The sequence below is a fragment of the Corvus hawaiiensis genome, chromosome 1, assembly GCF_020740725.1.
Source record: "Corvus hawaiiensis isolate bCorHaw1 chromosome 1, bCorHaw1.pri.cur, whole genome shotgun sequence".
Taxonomy (NCBI): Eukaryota; Metazoa; Chordata; class Aves; order Passeriformes; family Corvidae; genus Corvus; species Corvus hawaiiensis.
The window spans coordinates 64,228,558-64,244,500 of NC_063213.1; the positions used below are offsets into that span (position 1 = coordinate 64,228,558).

A 15,943-nucleotide genomic window follows, 5' to 3' on the forward strand; every position below is an offset into this window, starting at 1 on the left:
GGGGGCTGTCCGCGATAATGTCACCAAACTGCATTTTCAAGCGGTTTTCTTAATTCTGTGCTTTTGCATGCTAAAAGAGGTTTGTTGTTGTTTTTTGGGTTGGTGTGGCTTTTCGGCTTTTTTTTTTTTTTTTTTTTTTTAAATGATATACGTGTGTCCATCCCTGTCTGGTGAAGCGGCGGCGGTGGTTGTTGGAAGCCCTTTAAGTTGAAACCGAGTGTCTGGTTATGGCGAGCTGGTTTCTCGCAGTACCACATCCTATCTCCAGTGTGCGATCCTCGGCCGCTCTGCCTTGCGATAGATACCGGAGCAGCCGGGGATCGCCTTACGGGCAGCGCGTTCCTCGGGATTGACTGTAATAATGAGGAAAATGGCTCGCTTCTGTTGGAAAAATAATTCATTATGATGGCTCGAAAATTTGGGCTAATCCAGCGCAGCCTGAGCTGTATTTCTGCCTTGCTTTATTCAGCCGCTTAACCAATCCCTTGTAATTGTCTAATCCTTTGAACATATAGATGTGGATGGGTAGTTGGATTTTTGTTCGTGCTCCAGTTACGTTTTGATTGGCACAGAGCAGTTTTTCCTTACGTTTGGAAAAGCGGAGGGGATTATCCATATATGCAGTAGAGCGGATAATGATTTTTATCTCCCTGTTTAAAAAAAAAAGAATCGTATTTTGGGGGGCGGGTGTGGGGGGAGAAATAGAAATCCTCGGGTTTGGGCGTGTTTGATGCGAGGCTTTAAAAGTTGTAGTTTATATCGCGTCTTGTCGTCTGCGCCGATTTCTTTCAGCGGAGGGGTGTTCCTTGGCGGGGAGGGTGACCTTCGGGACAGTTTGCCTGGGTATTCTATAGATTTGGTAAAAACTGCAGTTGACTCCAGCTGACTGCCGCTATCGATTGCCCGCCCCGCTGCAACGCTGCCCGGGGGAGGTGGTGGAACGATGTGTGTGTGGTTTTGGGGATGAAGGGGGGGGGGGAGGGGGGGGGGCTCCGCGCTATTTCGGAGCTGTCCCTCTCCTCCTTTCCAGCCCCCCGCACCCCCCTAAATTTCCGAATTAAAATACATCCGCATTGCAGAGGAGAGGGGAGCCCGGGGCCGGCGAGTTTAAAGTATGGCATCGAAACGGGAACGGCGGGTGGAAAGTCTGGCGAAACACGCGAGGCGTCCACGTTTCCCAGGCAGGCAGACAAAAGCGGGGCGGGGGATAGGAAACCGCGGTGTTAATAATTAAAGGGGGGGGGGGGGGGGAAGAGGAAAAGGGGGAGAGATCACCCCCAAGCTCAGCTCTCCCCGGGCTCGCCAGGGCAAACAATGCGGCGCCGCTCCCGCACCGCCGGGCAGGGGCCGAGAGCACGGCTCCCAGGGGAAGAAGGCAAGAGGGACGAGGGCGGACAATGTGCCATGGTGCTCCCCCGCTCACAACTTCGTGGCGGCGCTTTTATTTAACCCTTCCTCCCCCCCCCCCCCCCCCACTCCCCGTCCTCTTTTCCCCCTCGCCTCCTCTCCATTTTTGTTTTTGGCAGGGGGCGGCGGTGCCGGCGGGGCGCGCTGGCGGCGGCAGCGGCAGCAACAGGTTGCCGGGGCTGTGACGGAGCCCGCGGGCCGCCGGCCACGCCGCCGCCCGGCCAGGTTCGCCCCGCTCCCCGTGACGTCACAAAGGGACGGGCCTGCGCGCCGCGGAATCTTCGGCGCCCCCCCAGCACTTCGCCCCCCTCCGCCCCCGTGACGTCAGAGCCGAGGCGGGGCGGGGGCGGGAAGAGCCCCCGGGGCAGCGATCGGCGGCGCCGCGGGGGAGGGAGGCAGGGATAGAGGGGAGGAGGCGGCCCGGGCCAGGTGAGCAGGTGTGGGGCCGCCCTGCCGCCTCCGGGGTGGGAGGAGAGCGCTGGTCACGTCGCCTCGTGGCGACACGCATGGTGGCACGTCTCCTGCCCGTGACCTTCGGGCGCTACGGCAGCCCGGCGGAGCGCGCCGCCGCCTCCTCCTCCTCCTCGCTGGTGCCAGCACAAGCTTCGCCTGCACCCGGAACAAGGGTCCCGGTGTCGGGCCCTGCTCCCCACCCCGGGCCCCTGGTACCCCTAGCCCGGAGGTGATGGTCCGCCGTGAGGAGCCAGGGCACAGCCGCCCGCCCGCCCCCCGCCGCACGGGCATCAGGTGGTGCTTCGTGGCCCCGCTCCTCTCTTGCCACTGCGAGTTGTCACAGAATCACAGAACGGTTTTAGTTGGAAGGGGACCTTGAAGATCACCTAGTTCCAACCCTCCTGCCGTGGGCAGGGACACCTTCCACGAGACCAGGTTGCTCAGAGCCCCATCCAACCTGGGCTTAATTAACCTGGCCCTGTATCAGGAGCGGAGCCTGTTCAGGCTGCTGCCGCCGCCGGTTTTTTCTTTTCAACATTTGCGAAATGAATTCTGTAAACAAGAAGGTGGTGAGAACAATGGAGTAAAGCCTCCGTGTTGTAGGCTGCCGTCGTGGGGCTTGGCTCCCTGCTCCGTAAATGCTCTCAACTGAAAGTTCTCTTAAACTTAGGGAGCGTTATCTTTTGAGATTGGTAACCCAGGAATGAGGAAATCTGTGTATACTTCTTTTTTTTCCTGTGGTTTAAAAACGCTATCACTTAATTTTTAAAAGATCCATGGCCGACTCATATAACTCTTTCTTCTCACTTTACCCTCCTCCTTCTCAAACATCTTTACGTATCAAATATTGCCTTTTGGCTCCAGCCTCAGAAAACTGACAGCTTTGTAAAGCATCCGCTGAGAAGCCAGACTGCGTTCAGTATGCGCTTGGAATTAATAGTTCTTGACTCAAAAGCTTTGAAGTCTTGAACGTAATTTCACAGGTGCATTTTTCTGACCGTTTTTGTGATGCCGAATAGTAGATCGTCTGTTGTTGCTGTCTTAGGTCTCAGAGTATCAGACCTGGATTACTGCCTTAAAATACCTGCACGGTTTAGCCACGGTAGCAGATGGCGAAGTATAATTAAGGAGTAATGTCACTACTGTCACCTCGTGTGATTTGTTTCCTTGTCCTTGCAGAAGTAAAAGTGCTGTAGTCTGCCATGAGGTGACACGCTTCACCTACGGATGGCCTGGTAAGCCCCTCAGACAGAGGGCCAGCAAGGCCCAGCCAGGATTAGCATGCTGCAGACATCTGAGAGCTCCTGTGCCTGCTGCAGCCTTTGAAACAATACTCCCTGTTTGGGTGTGCTGATGTGGGCTCGGGGAGTTTGGGGCGGGGGGATGGTGACTCTGCAGCACCACCACCTTCTTCGGCATTAGAGGTGTTTGTACGGGAGCCTGACCGTGGGCACTCCAGGGCTTCAGCCAGACCTGCCTGCCCTGCTTTTTTTCTTGTGCGAGTTTGTTAATTTCTGTCCTCCAATCCCACAACCGATGACAGGCTCTAAGTTTGACCACTTCCTACAAGAAATAATGTAAATAGGTTGCTGGCAGCAGAGACAGTATTCAGTGTACGTTGCATCTTACTGCACATCACCTTTTGGGGCTTTCTTCTGTTGGGTCTCTTTCACACTTGCAGTAACAATTCCAGCAGCATAGCACACTCAAGTCTTACTTTCTTCTCAGTGTACGTAAAACTTACGGATGCTAGCTGCACTCGAGAGTTGCATTTGGGTTCCTCTTAACCTCCTCCTGGTCTCTTGAGACTACAGTATTATGTTGTAAGTGGCTATAGGATGGTACATAAGTGTAAACTAGTAATTAAAATACTTTTTTTCTTTAAATGAATATTTTGCTATCAACAGATGCTTTGCCCTGAGATACTAATGGACTCCTGCTCACTCTCATGGTCTGCAAGCCAGGAGTGTGTGTAAGATGCTGCCCAGAGCGAATTAGAGTGAATAAAGGCCCCTGTGAAGAGTTTCTAGTGTTCATTAAGCATTTTCAGCTTCTCTTGTGAGGCCTACTAAGCCAGCATTAAAAACATATTACGCCTTCCTTTTCTGTAGCTAATGTTATGCATATGCTAAAGTGTGGTATAAACGTCAGCTGATTCTGAAAGGCAGTAGTATTCCCTCCATTTTATTGTTTGATGAAAAAGAAAGAAGTCTAAATTACTTGCCTGAAGCTACATGCCTTAACGACAGCAAAGTTGGAACTAATCTGTATTTCTGCTGCCTTCTCCAATATTCTATCCTGTAGCTTACAGGCTTTTGCTACAAGGCATGGCGTCTGCTTTATAAGGGACTACTTTACGCAGTTCCAACTTTCCTCAAAATTTTCCCCCTCCCCAGTTCAGGTCTAGACTGTTAGATTAACATTATATTTTTAACATAATAAAAGAGGCATTTCGGTATGGATACTTACATTTTTTTTAAAGAGATGATCATACCCTGCAGCTGATAGAGACCAGTTGATACTCTGATGACTCAGCTGTGGGAGTATTACATAAAGTAGGTCAATTTTTAAATCTTATAGTCTGAAGCTAAAGAGAATCCACGTTAAAAATTAACGTTTTGTTTATACACATTACTGTTATTTCCTGGTTTGCACGTAAGTGAAAGTTCTTGAGGGGTGGGGAAATGTTTTTGGGGGTTGATTTGGGGTTTGTTTTTGCCCATTTTTGTTGTATAGTGACTGAATTCAATCAACTTGACGGAGGGGAAAGACCAGCTGCTTTCATTTCTAAAGTTTCCAGTTTGCAGCAGTCAAGTGAAAGGAAGGCTTTAAAGGCAATTTTAAAGTAGGGAAAGGAAAAGCAGAGACACGTTTATTATTTTTTATTACAAGCACCCAGCTTTTGTGTGATCTAGCAGATGTGGAATTTGCAGAGGAATACATGCTTCTTCGAAATCCGAATTTGCATTTAAAACATTCTGGTTTCCCCCCTTAGTCCTTTGCATGGCTTTCTTCCCAACTATAAATGTAAACCAAGTGTAAATGATGCATTGTTTGCCTTAGTGGGCAGACAGTCTGAAAACAATAGTGCTGATGGATTTGACTGCTTCTGTGTAAGATTAACGGGACATTAAAATTCAAGTCTATTAATGCAAATTTCAGTGTTGCCAAACCTGAACTTGCCTTAAGTGTTTCCTGGTGCTGATGGCCCTAAATGTCCCTACCCCACAGGCCAAAACTTCAGCTGAGAGTTTTTAACCTCTTGTTAGGACTTTAGAGGAAAGGGTAAAATGTACCTGGAGTTTAATGTCCAAGTGAATGATGGGGCATGGTACGCACAGACTTTTTATACTTAACTAACATTTTTTGTTTAAAGCATTTTTAAGCGGTAGGAAGCCACCAGGAAACTTAAAATCTGCAAATCACTTGTAAAATTCAGGTCTACTATGTGAGGAGTACTTGGTACCGAAATTCAGATACAGGAAATAGTATGATTGCCAAAATGTATTTGGTGTTCTCTTAGATCCTTGTGGGGTTGGTTGTTTTGCGGGCTCATTACTTCTGGAAATATTGGATGCAATCCTTGGTTTTTAACAGGCAGGTTTTATTTGGGAGCTCTTGGTTTTCATTTGGAGGGGTGGGTTTATTTCAGTCAGTCACAAAAACGTTTCCTCAATGAAGCAGTAGGTAGAAGGTTTAAAACCATTTGCTGTTTCACTTGCTCGGGTTTCACACTTTCCCTTGTGTAATGACATCCTGTTCTGAAGTTGTTCCTGCAGTAATCTGACAGAGGCCTGGTATTTCCAGTGGTGGGCTGTGGGAAAGGAATAAACCCTTTAATTATAGCAGTGAGGTCTTGTTTGAAAATATGCTAGTTCTCCTCCCCTCTGTGTGTCTTGTCTTTTTGTCTGACTGTTCCCTATGCAGATGAGGGATCTGAAGCTGTAGAATGCTGCTCAGGTTGCTCTGCAAGGGTGACCGTGATCAGTGGCAGAGCTGAGTGGTGGCTGGGACCATTGCCATGCCAAACGCCGTGTCTCGAGGCTTAGGATCACAGCTCCCTGGTCTGCAAGCAGACGGATGCTGGGAGTGCACCCCATCTGCTCCTGTGCCAAGTTTATTGGCTTAATTTATGCTGCTGCAGGAAGCTGTTTGGAGTGACCAGCCTGGCTGAGAACGGAAGCAGGGAAAAAGGCCCAGGTGGAAATCATCATTCCATTGGTACACATAGGGGAGATGTAAAGCTGCTTCAGCATTTCTGCAGCAAATGTCTCATCCTGGACTGACGTGTCACAAACAATATCCCCTATTTTTATCTGGTGCACAAAAACCTCCTTTTATCGGGCATAAAAATTGGATTGTGTGATTAAAAATAGACACTGAAAACAAAATGAGAAAGCTAAACTAAGGTCTCTATATGCTTTCTGCATCTAGGTCAGGCCTGTGGAGCCAGAGTAGTTTCTGGTCAGGTTCGGTTTAGTGCCTGTAGGAATGCTGCAGACGAAATCGGACATTTTGACACTGCTAAAATCAGTTCAGCAGAAATGTGATGATGCCCCCAGAAGAGTTCATAATTGTATCGCTTGAGGGGCATGATTTAATCCTTTCTAAATGTCTCTCCTCTGTAATCGGCTTCGTCTTTTCTATATGGCTTCTTGCCATCTTTTCTGCCAGGTTCTTCCCTTGATTTGCTCTGCAAGAAAGGCAGCCTTGGATCTGTGACTGAGAAGAAATGCAAATAATAAGTTGAGAAACTGTGGCCTGCTGCTGTACTCCAGGAAGGTTTGTGGTATTTGAGTCCCTGTGCTCTGCTTTCAGTTCTTTAAGGTTGCCTTGCTGGTCTGACAACTTTTGGATGACGTGATAGTTGCTGGAGATTAGCGTATTTTGGCACACACATACTATGATGACTGGCTAACGATATTTACAGCATTCAAAAATAAACCATGGGAGCTCATTCTGACATAATCTACTAATCTTAGTTTTGCACTTTGATACTGTGTTGTCTGAGCCAAGTTAGGATAACTATATATTGCAAGCAATTCATTTTTAGCTTTGCTTGCAGATGAGTGTTGAAGCAATGCATGCTTTTCAATTAAAAATGATGGGAGTGAATTTGGAGAAATTATCAGCTCTTTCAACTATATGTTTATTCCGTGCCTATTTTTGAAACAGTTTTATGTGAGTGGGTAGAGATACATGCTCCACAATATTTCTGGATTTGTTGTGTACTGGCATTTTGATGAGGTTATTTTTTTCCTTCACTGCCCACAAGATCAGGATGGTCTTCTCTGCCCTTTCCCACATTTGTATGTTATGGGAAGGACTTTCTTTTCTCTTTGAGGATTATGCTTTATTCTTTTCCTGGTTTAGAAAATTTATTATTGCTTTGGGTAAGCTTTAGTCTTGTGCTAGGCATCTTGCTAGTCATGCTTCATTTTGGGGAGTCCAGCCAAGAGAGTAAGCTTTTGAGCCTCCTCAGTGACAGGAATTCAGTTTCCCCTGGACCTTGACAGCTCCATTTAAGCAGCTAAATAACAATTTTCTAGCTACGTTTTTGAATGGCCTGCATGTTTAAGAATTGCAGTGAGGAACTTGGCAATGTAAAGCCTGCAGATCAAGTCAGTGGCAATGTACAAATATTTTTCAGGTTGCTACTATTAAAGTGGACAGAAACCATGAGTCTTGGACAAGAGTCTGTTCAGTGTCTCACTCTTTGAGATGCTTATCATTATTTTTATTAGTTGTTATATTTAGCATATAGTTTCCTGTGCTGTTCTAAAACTGGGAGTCTTTATGCCCACAAAGTACATAGTGTAGAAATTGCATTTAGATTTTTCAGATGCTGCAGGCTACCACCATATGTTTATAGCTTTTTCTCTTTTTATAAGGTGTACCCATTAGGCAGACTGAGGGTGACTTAGGGAAGGTATGTTTCCTTCTTTCTCACCTTTTTTTATTTTATGGATATTACTTTCAGCCACTTTGTCCTGCAGTTCTTTTTGGTACGTCAAAGTTGTAAGCCAGATCTCTCAGCTGCAGCCTGCATGTTAAAACCCCCAAACCACAAAATTCCAACCCTGCACATATGCCAGATGAATTAACTTCTTAACTTGAGCTGAAAAAAAACCCCAAAACCCAACCTGCTTTTGTTTTGATTTGAGCCCTACAAAACTTGGTTCAGACTTTTGAGTTCATAAAAAACCAAGTGAAAAGAAGGTTTTCTGTTATTGTGTTTTAAGTTGACTGATAACTAAGCTGGTGTTGCATGTGGTTCCTTTTTGGATGGTGTTCCAAGTGACTGGTCTTAATTTGAGTGTATTTCACATAAGGATGACCTAGATGGACACCTGAGATGTGGTTTTCTGATTGATAGTCACTTTTTTTACCCCCTCTTGAAGTGTAGTGATAATGATGATAATTCTCATGGCCTGTTGCCACCTTGCAGACTGGTAAAAGCTTTTCAGATTTAAGATTAAGGCACTAGTAGCAGAAGGACTGCCTTCATGTTACAATCTTGCTTGGGTGTAGTACAGCTTTTAATAAATTACTAGAAGAAATACTACTCCAGCTAACTTCTGCTTTATAGCCACAACTGAAAGGGACATTCTCTGGTCTCAGAAAGCCAATGTTATTTTTTTTGTTGTAGTTATTCATCTTATAATGGGGACATAGTAATATCACTTCATAAGACAGGCAACTTCATGTTACTTAAAAGCTGGACTTAGGGCATGTTACAGTAACTGTAACTTGTGAATTATTTATAATTTGGAAGAAATAATGGTTATCCTAATGGCAAATAATTTTGAGTCAGCTTTTTTTTTTCCCTCCTCAAATCTGTGAAGCCTTGAACTAGTAAAAACAACAAAATAAGAAGTAGCTGTCAAGAGAAGCTGTGCTGTTCTACTCTCCTCTTTTTCCTAATCAGTGGTTGAAATGTCCTGTGTATAGCTTATGCATTTTGCCCTCAGTAACGGTGTTGTGAATGTGGAGACCAGTGAGGTGCCTAGTGCTGTGTTTTTGTGATTACTCTAAGCCTGCACTGCACTGGAAGAAGTGGTTCAGCCTTCCCTCTGGCTGCCTGTTCCCCTTCCTTTCTGCAGGCTGACGTGTGCCAGGTGGTAACTCCCACCGTAGGCTGGGGACTTTGCAGGTTAGAACTGAACTGACAAAACGTGGTTGATTTTTAATGTGGATTCATTTAATATTGCAGTTTGTAATGTAGCTGGAAAAATACTTGGTCCCGGGAAAGTGTTAAGGGACACCCAGTGAAGTGGCAAGGGAGGGGTAGGATTGCGTCTGTTAGCAGTAGAGTGAATTTAAATGGGCTGTGAAATTATGACTAAATAGGAGTCAAGATACATGTTTTATTTCGTAGCAAGCAAAATTAGCTGTCCTTGTCTGTTCTAAGAGTTGTTCGGATTTAGGTTTTGCTGTACTGCCTTATTGCTGGAAGCATGGTGAATATTAAATAACGTTGAAACGAAGTTAGGCCTCGCAGGTGAAAATGAAGCTAAAGGTGTTTGTGCCTGTGGTGATGGTAGTGCCATAATTGTTTCCAAAGTGCTAAAATCAGTTCAAATAGAATTCAAAATGTACTACTGTTACATGTTATGCTTGCTTAGGTAGGATTTGAACAATTTTATACCTCAATGAGAGAAATAAAAAGAGGAAGAAAAGAAAATTAAGATAGCTGTGCTACTGAAGGCTAAGTTCCACTCTGAATGTGGTAGTAGAACTATAATTCTTTTTTAGTTCAACAGCCACACATACCCATCCCATATGCAAGAACTCCACTGTGGAAGTGAAGCCAGTGTGCTGTTCTATTTTCTACATCTTAGGATAAGGACCTGCGTACATAAGGGAAGTTCATCCAGAAATTTCCCATGGCTTTATTTGTTTTATTTTGTACCACTGAATAATAAGTTCAGATAGCTTCTCTTGTTAAAACTACTCATGTCTATTGAATGTGCACATGAACTGAAGTGCTGATGTATTTTTGACCCAGGTTCCCAAGTAGTCTGAGAAGGCCAAACCATGTCAAATCAAAAAGCTACAAAAACCAAGGCTTCCTTTAATTATAGGAACAGCAGGATGTGGCAGCACATGCCTTTTTCTCACCATTGAAGCCAGCAGTGGTGACCCTCTGAATCATTCCTTCGTGCTATGGTGCTTTGGCCAAAGAGCTGCATGTGAAATAGGGTCACTGAAATTATCAGACTTAAAGAGTAGTTATTCCCAGGCTGTTTTTTCTTCCACCGTCTCATGTTTAAATGGTCTGGGTTCAGTGCAGGCCCGCAGGACTTTTTAGTGGCAGTTAAGGGAGTAGCGAGGCACAAGGACCTCTTTGGCTTTGCTGCGGATTAATAAAAAGACATGGAATTGGCACCCTCAGTTTGAATCCAGCAAGGCACTGGAGCACGTGCCTGTCTCAAATGTACGAATACTCTCACTGACGTCAGTTGAAGTACTTGGAGCTTATGAGTTAAGCACATGCCAAAGTGCTTTTCAGGGCTTGAGATTCTGCCGTTCTTGTGTTAGAGTGTGTGCAAGTATTTGCAGGCAGGAATGTTAGTTTGCTGAGAGGGTGATAGCCATTTAATGGTTTTAATGGCTTTACTAAATGCCTGGTTTTGGTTTTTTTTCCTCCTGTGTTGCAGTGGGGATACTGCAACATGCATATACCAAACCAGGAGTCCCGTGGAAAGGAAATATATATGGGCAGACAGATTCTTGCTAGCTGTTTCAGAGAGATGTTTACTTCTCCAGCCGCATGGCCGGGGCTCTGCCCAGGAACTGTTCCAGCCACCGGACCCGAGGGTCCTTCTGCCCGCGCAGGGAACACAAACCAACCAGTGGGAACGAGGCTGAGCAGGGGCAGGGAAGCCCCGTGTCTGTGCCCTCAGGGCCCCTCTCCCAGGGCTACACGGGGGGGGAGGGACCCCAACACTCCTGAAACATTTTCTTTTTTCTATTTTTTTTTTAAGCCTCTTAATATTTTATTTAAAGGTAATAACTGCTATTTTTCTTTCCTTACTCTTCATTATAGTGTGCATGGTATATAAGAATGCCAGTGCTATGCACACATATATATGCATATGTGCATAGTACTGGCATTTTTACAATTCACTCTCCCTTCTCGTCTTCCACTGCTATGCTTTTCTCTCTCATTTCTGTGTCTTTCTGACTGAGCTCCCCTATCCACTTTGTCCCTGTCTGAGGAAATTAGCTCTTACAGAGTTACTGCCGTCTCTTTGCAAGAAAGCGAAATTAACTATTGTTGCAGTATTATTTTCTTTTCCTGAAGGCCAGGTGGGGAGATGAGGCAAGGTTCATGCAGCTCGTTTGGGGGCCCAGCTCCATAGGAAACACTTTGGAAGGGGAGGGGTTGTGCTGTTGATACTTGTGTCTCAAGCCCATGGGCAGAATTTGAGTGTTGGTTATAGAAAATACTGGCTGTGTGTTTATGTTTTGCAAGGTGTTCAACAAACTGTTAATGCACAAATACTGTGGAGGAAAGTAGAACGTGGCCCTGCTCATTCTCTTTTATAGTCCTTTTATGAACTTTTGGGAAATCAAATCCTGCTGATGTGAGCATTCAGGAAAAGCTAATTTTGTATTTTGCATACATTAAAGGCTTTTATTTATAAGCCATTAATATTCATACTTTTTCAGTCAAGAGCAGCACTTGTGACACGACTGACCAATCATAAAAACCACCGCATAGCTTCTGTTATTGAAAGGGGCTCTGTAATCTTCATTTGAGTATGATTTTCCAAAATAACTAATGATGGTCAGATTTCTTCCAGCCTGGGTGACAGACCAGGTATAATGATTTCTGGACCCTGTTGCATTGGAGAGCAGGAATACAATTTTCAGGAAAAATATGCTGAAAAAAGTATGGTCTCTTAAAGTCTTCTGGGTAATATAATTTCTTTATCTCATACTTAGTATTTCATTATCATACTACTTGAGCTGGCTCCTGTGAAAGCTTGTTATCTATCACGCAGAAGAAGGAAATGTGTTTATGATGTAAATAATTATGTGTGTCTCCATACCCCACACCCCCCAGCATATTTTCTTATATACTTGTTGATTCCTTTTCCTTTCTTGGTGTAATTTTATGCCTGTTACTCTTGCAGTCAGGGATGCAGTGAGATTAATTCCCTGTAGGCGTTTTGGAATTTACTGGTTCTCTAATTTGGATGGAGGAAAGTGAAGGGGTAAACTATTATTTTCTTTTTTTTATGCTTGCTTTGCTCAGATCCTGCCAGTGGTGAGCCTGTTGTTTTTTCCCCCTGCAGACTGCCCATCTCTTAAGGCATTATAACCACTGCTGTCCTCATGCCCGATGACTAGTCAGGCCATTCCTGCTAGGCTATGCCTCCTGGCCCAGATGGGACCAGAAGCAGCATTCCTGCACGCATGCCTGTCTGTATGTGTCCTGCTTTCCTCTCTGCTGTAGCATCGAGTTGACCACAGAGATTTTTTTTTTTCTTTTTGGAACTTTTTTTTCTGGGTATGCCTTGCCTTTGTCTCTTAATTTTCTTTCTCTCCTTTTTGTGTCCCTGTTCATTTGCATAATCACGAGTAGGTGGTACTGACTGACTGAAGGACTGCCTGGTTTTTAGCAGTCTCAGAATCTGTCTCCTTCACTTCAGAGGTGCTTCAAATCTTTGTCAGTTTATTGCCTGCACTCTACAAGCAGACTGCAGCTTCATCTGGGGCTTTGTTAAGAGCAGGAGCGTGCTCAGCTCTGGAGAGCTAACTTGCCCTCCAGCAGAGTTTGTGAAACCAAGGTTAGTATAATGTGAGGAAAAACGGCCACGATATTTATCCATGGTTGGAGTCCTGCTCATGTGGAGGATGGCTTGTCCTGAGTTCTTGGGTAGGTCCTACCCTGTCTTTAGCCATTTTGGTGGTATTTTTGCTGCTTTTACTTGTGTGCTCTCCCTCAGCATTGTTGTGGTCATGTCTTCAGAAGGTCAGCTACGGCTTGTCTGATGGACATGATAGTGTAGGAGGGATCTGCTTCTTCATCTTCTACAGTGGAAGAATATATATGAGCACACTACGCTGTTGCCTTTGGAAGAAGACTTTGAAGGTGTCTGTTCAGTCATGCTTTTGAAGGTGTTCTGAAATTGCTCCCAACTATCCTCTGCATAGGTGATTATCACCATTCTTCTGTTCTCATGGAGCAGTAAATAGCATCTTGGCTGAAAGGTTATCCTTTCTTCTTAAAAGACTTCATGGTGCTGTACTGCTTCTTCCTTAATTTTGTACTCTCCAAATGTCCAGATATTTCTTCCCCACAAGAGAAGATCCAGTATTTTAGTCAGGAACCCACGTGTTACAGAGCTGAAGCAACACAGTGTGGCACTTTGCTTTGAAAGGTCATTCCTCTGTGGAAGAACGCCATTAAGATAGTTTCCGCTGGTTTCCAAATTTCCAATCCATTGACTTTCTCAGTGATTAAATCATCTTCAATAAAAGCAAGGATCTCCAGATGATCTGGGGGATTTAATACATAGTTTAATTTCAACATATGTGAATAATGTTAAGCCTGTGCATAAACTAGTCTAGTTAAGGAGAACAAAATAATAGGTGATCTCTTGAGGCAATCCTTTGAAACAAGAAGTAATATCTTATAAATTTTTAAGTATTTAAGAAGGAAGATTGAATAGCTATCATTATTTGAGACAAAGACTGTAAGAACAATGCTAATACTGGCTGACTGATGTACTGTTCAGCTTAGAAAGTAGGACAACATCTAGTAAGGGAAATCTTGGTTATAATGAACTTCTTATCAGGGCTCCTAATCCTGTCATAGATAAGAGAATATAAAACTGTCAAAAAACAGGGTTTTAAATCTGCATCTCCCAGGTTGCTGTAATTTGCGTGGCTTTTTTTTTTTTTTCCTTTTTGTAAATTGGTTTGATTGTGTGTTCATGCAGGAAGTCCCTAGAGAGAAACCAAGAGAATTTCCACAATGATGCAGCCTTTAGGTTCTTGAGGGTGCAAGTGTCTGCTCTCAGGGTTACCCATCTCAAAATTGTGTCTCCTTACATTGATGCATTTCATACTTGGTTCATGCCACAGCATGAGAAAGTTCTCTGGAGCAAAGTGTAATGCTCTACAGTCTCATTTCATATATTTTTCCAGATCCTGGCATGTCTAATGTCTATCGAAGTAAACTTGCAGAGCTATCATGTTGGCAAGGTTGGTAATCTCACAGCTCTCTCTGTAGAAGATTGATGTGTCTGGCTCTTCCTGGACTAGGTTGTAGAGCTGCTTTATTGTCACTTCTGAAAAGTGGTTCTGCCCACGTTTTCTCAGTACAGCGAGTCTCCTTGTTATTGTCAGTTTGACTTTCTGGTGTGGAAGACCAATGCAAATATTACTAGGGCTTAATAACAACCTGCCTTTGGATGAGTATTACTGTTGTGATAAAAATGATAGGAGGTTGGTTGCTCATTGATTTGTGCTTTTTGGCCATCTTCCAGGATGAAACTAACTTCATTACGCAAGAGTTTCAGAACACTGCAGAGTTGTTCATTTCCTTCAGCTGATACAGAGTTGACAGCTTGCCTTTGGAGGGTCATATGTTCAAAAGCTGCCAATTGGATCTTGCTTCATTTTAACCACATGTGGCGCAGAGTCTGAAGTGTATTTCGTCCCTAATATCCCCCTCCTTTTTTTTTTTTGTTTTTTTTAATACCTTTTGCTCTCTCTTCCTTTTCCCTCAGTTCCTTCAGCTGAAAATAAAAATGGTCTGGGAACAAAAGTGATCCCACAAATGGAATTAGGGTTTTTGTTGTTGCTGCCTGTAATTTTGGTTTCTCTCAGTAAGACTTTAATTTCTCTGGTTAGATAGTTCTGCATTGTGGAGAAATGCATGTGTTTCAAAAATGGTAAATGGAAGATATTTTTCATCTTGCTATTTTTGCTAACCATGCTCCTACCTCTTAAGTCGGCTGCTTATTTCCAAATTGCTCCCTGTGACTTTGTTTTCCTCCTCCTGCTTCATCGGTGCTTTCTGCTTCTCTTTGGGTACCTTTCCTTGGTAAGCCTGTATGAAGTTGGCACAGGGGAGTCTATGCACTCAGCTAGACAAAGGAGAAATGGGGGGGAAGACAAACCACGTGTAATATCTACTTGAAATCAGAAGGTTTATTTCTGTTGTGGCACCCAGAGAAATAGTTTCCTCACATTCAGTAGTTGTGAGGACAGGCTTAAAATTTTTTCATGTCAGTAGAGTAGCACCTTGAATTCTTCTAAGTGGTTCATACAACTTGGATTTGTTTTTTTAATGTCTCTATGCATACCTGAAAAATAGACGTTTTTGTGGTTCAGTCTTAAAGAAGTGTTCTTAATAACTAAGCAAAGTGAGCTGAATAGTCTATTTTACAAAGTAGGCAACTTTTATTTTGGTTTCTCTGGCCTCTTAAATACAATGTTAAATGCATGGAATGGAGTTTCAATTTTGAGCCAATGTATTCTGTCTGTGAAAAAATTTTCTGTTGATTACTTTCAAATTTTTTTTCCCCAAGTAATTCTTGACTCTTTTTTTTCAGTACATGTTTATGTACTTGTGAAGTGTAAAAATAATACCTAAGTATTACTACACAGTGTTAAGCTCCTTGCTTTAGTCTTGGAAGAAACTCTTAACAGTTCTATTAGATGAAAGCACGCATATGTCCATTTCCTCTAAGATTTTGTCTCAAATTCCTTCTCATTTCAAGACTCGTAATTTTGATAGTTATTTTAAATTCATACATATGTTTATACATTTATTTTATAAAAGTTTGTCATGTATTTTATGACTTTAATGTGAATTATTTCTTAATTTTGCTTTGTTTCCTGCTTAAGTGGTGTTCTGTAATTACCTGATTCACTCTGGTTGTGTGTAAATGAAACTATGAAATTTGTTGTCAATTAGCAATCAATGTGGTATCCATATTTTTAAATGTTATAAATTGCCTATTAAAGCTAATTTTCCAGGGCATCTCTATCTCCGTTCTTAATGTAATGCAGAATATTTTACAATAATGCCTAGGTTAACAATGATAGTCTTGCTGTATTG

General features: G+C 43.5%; 1 protein-coding gene across 2 annotated transcripts in view; it reads left to right on the plus strand.

Moving 5' to 3' along the window:
- The window catches only part of JARID2 (jumonji and AT-rich interaction domain containing 2), a 214,405-nt gene that overhangs the window by 1,012 nt on the left and 197,450 nt on the right, over positions 1–15,943 (plus strand). The window lies entirely within an intron of this gene.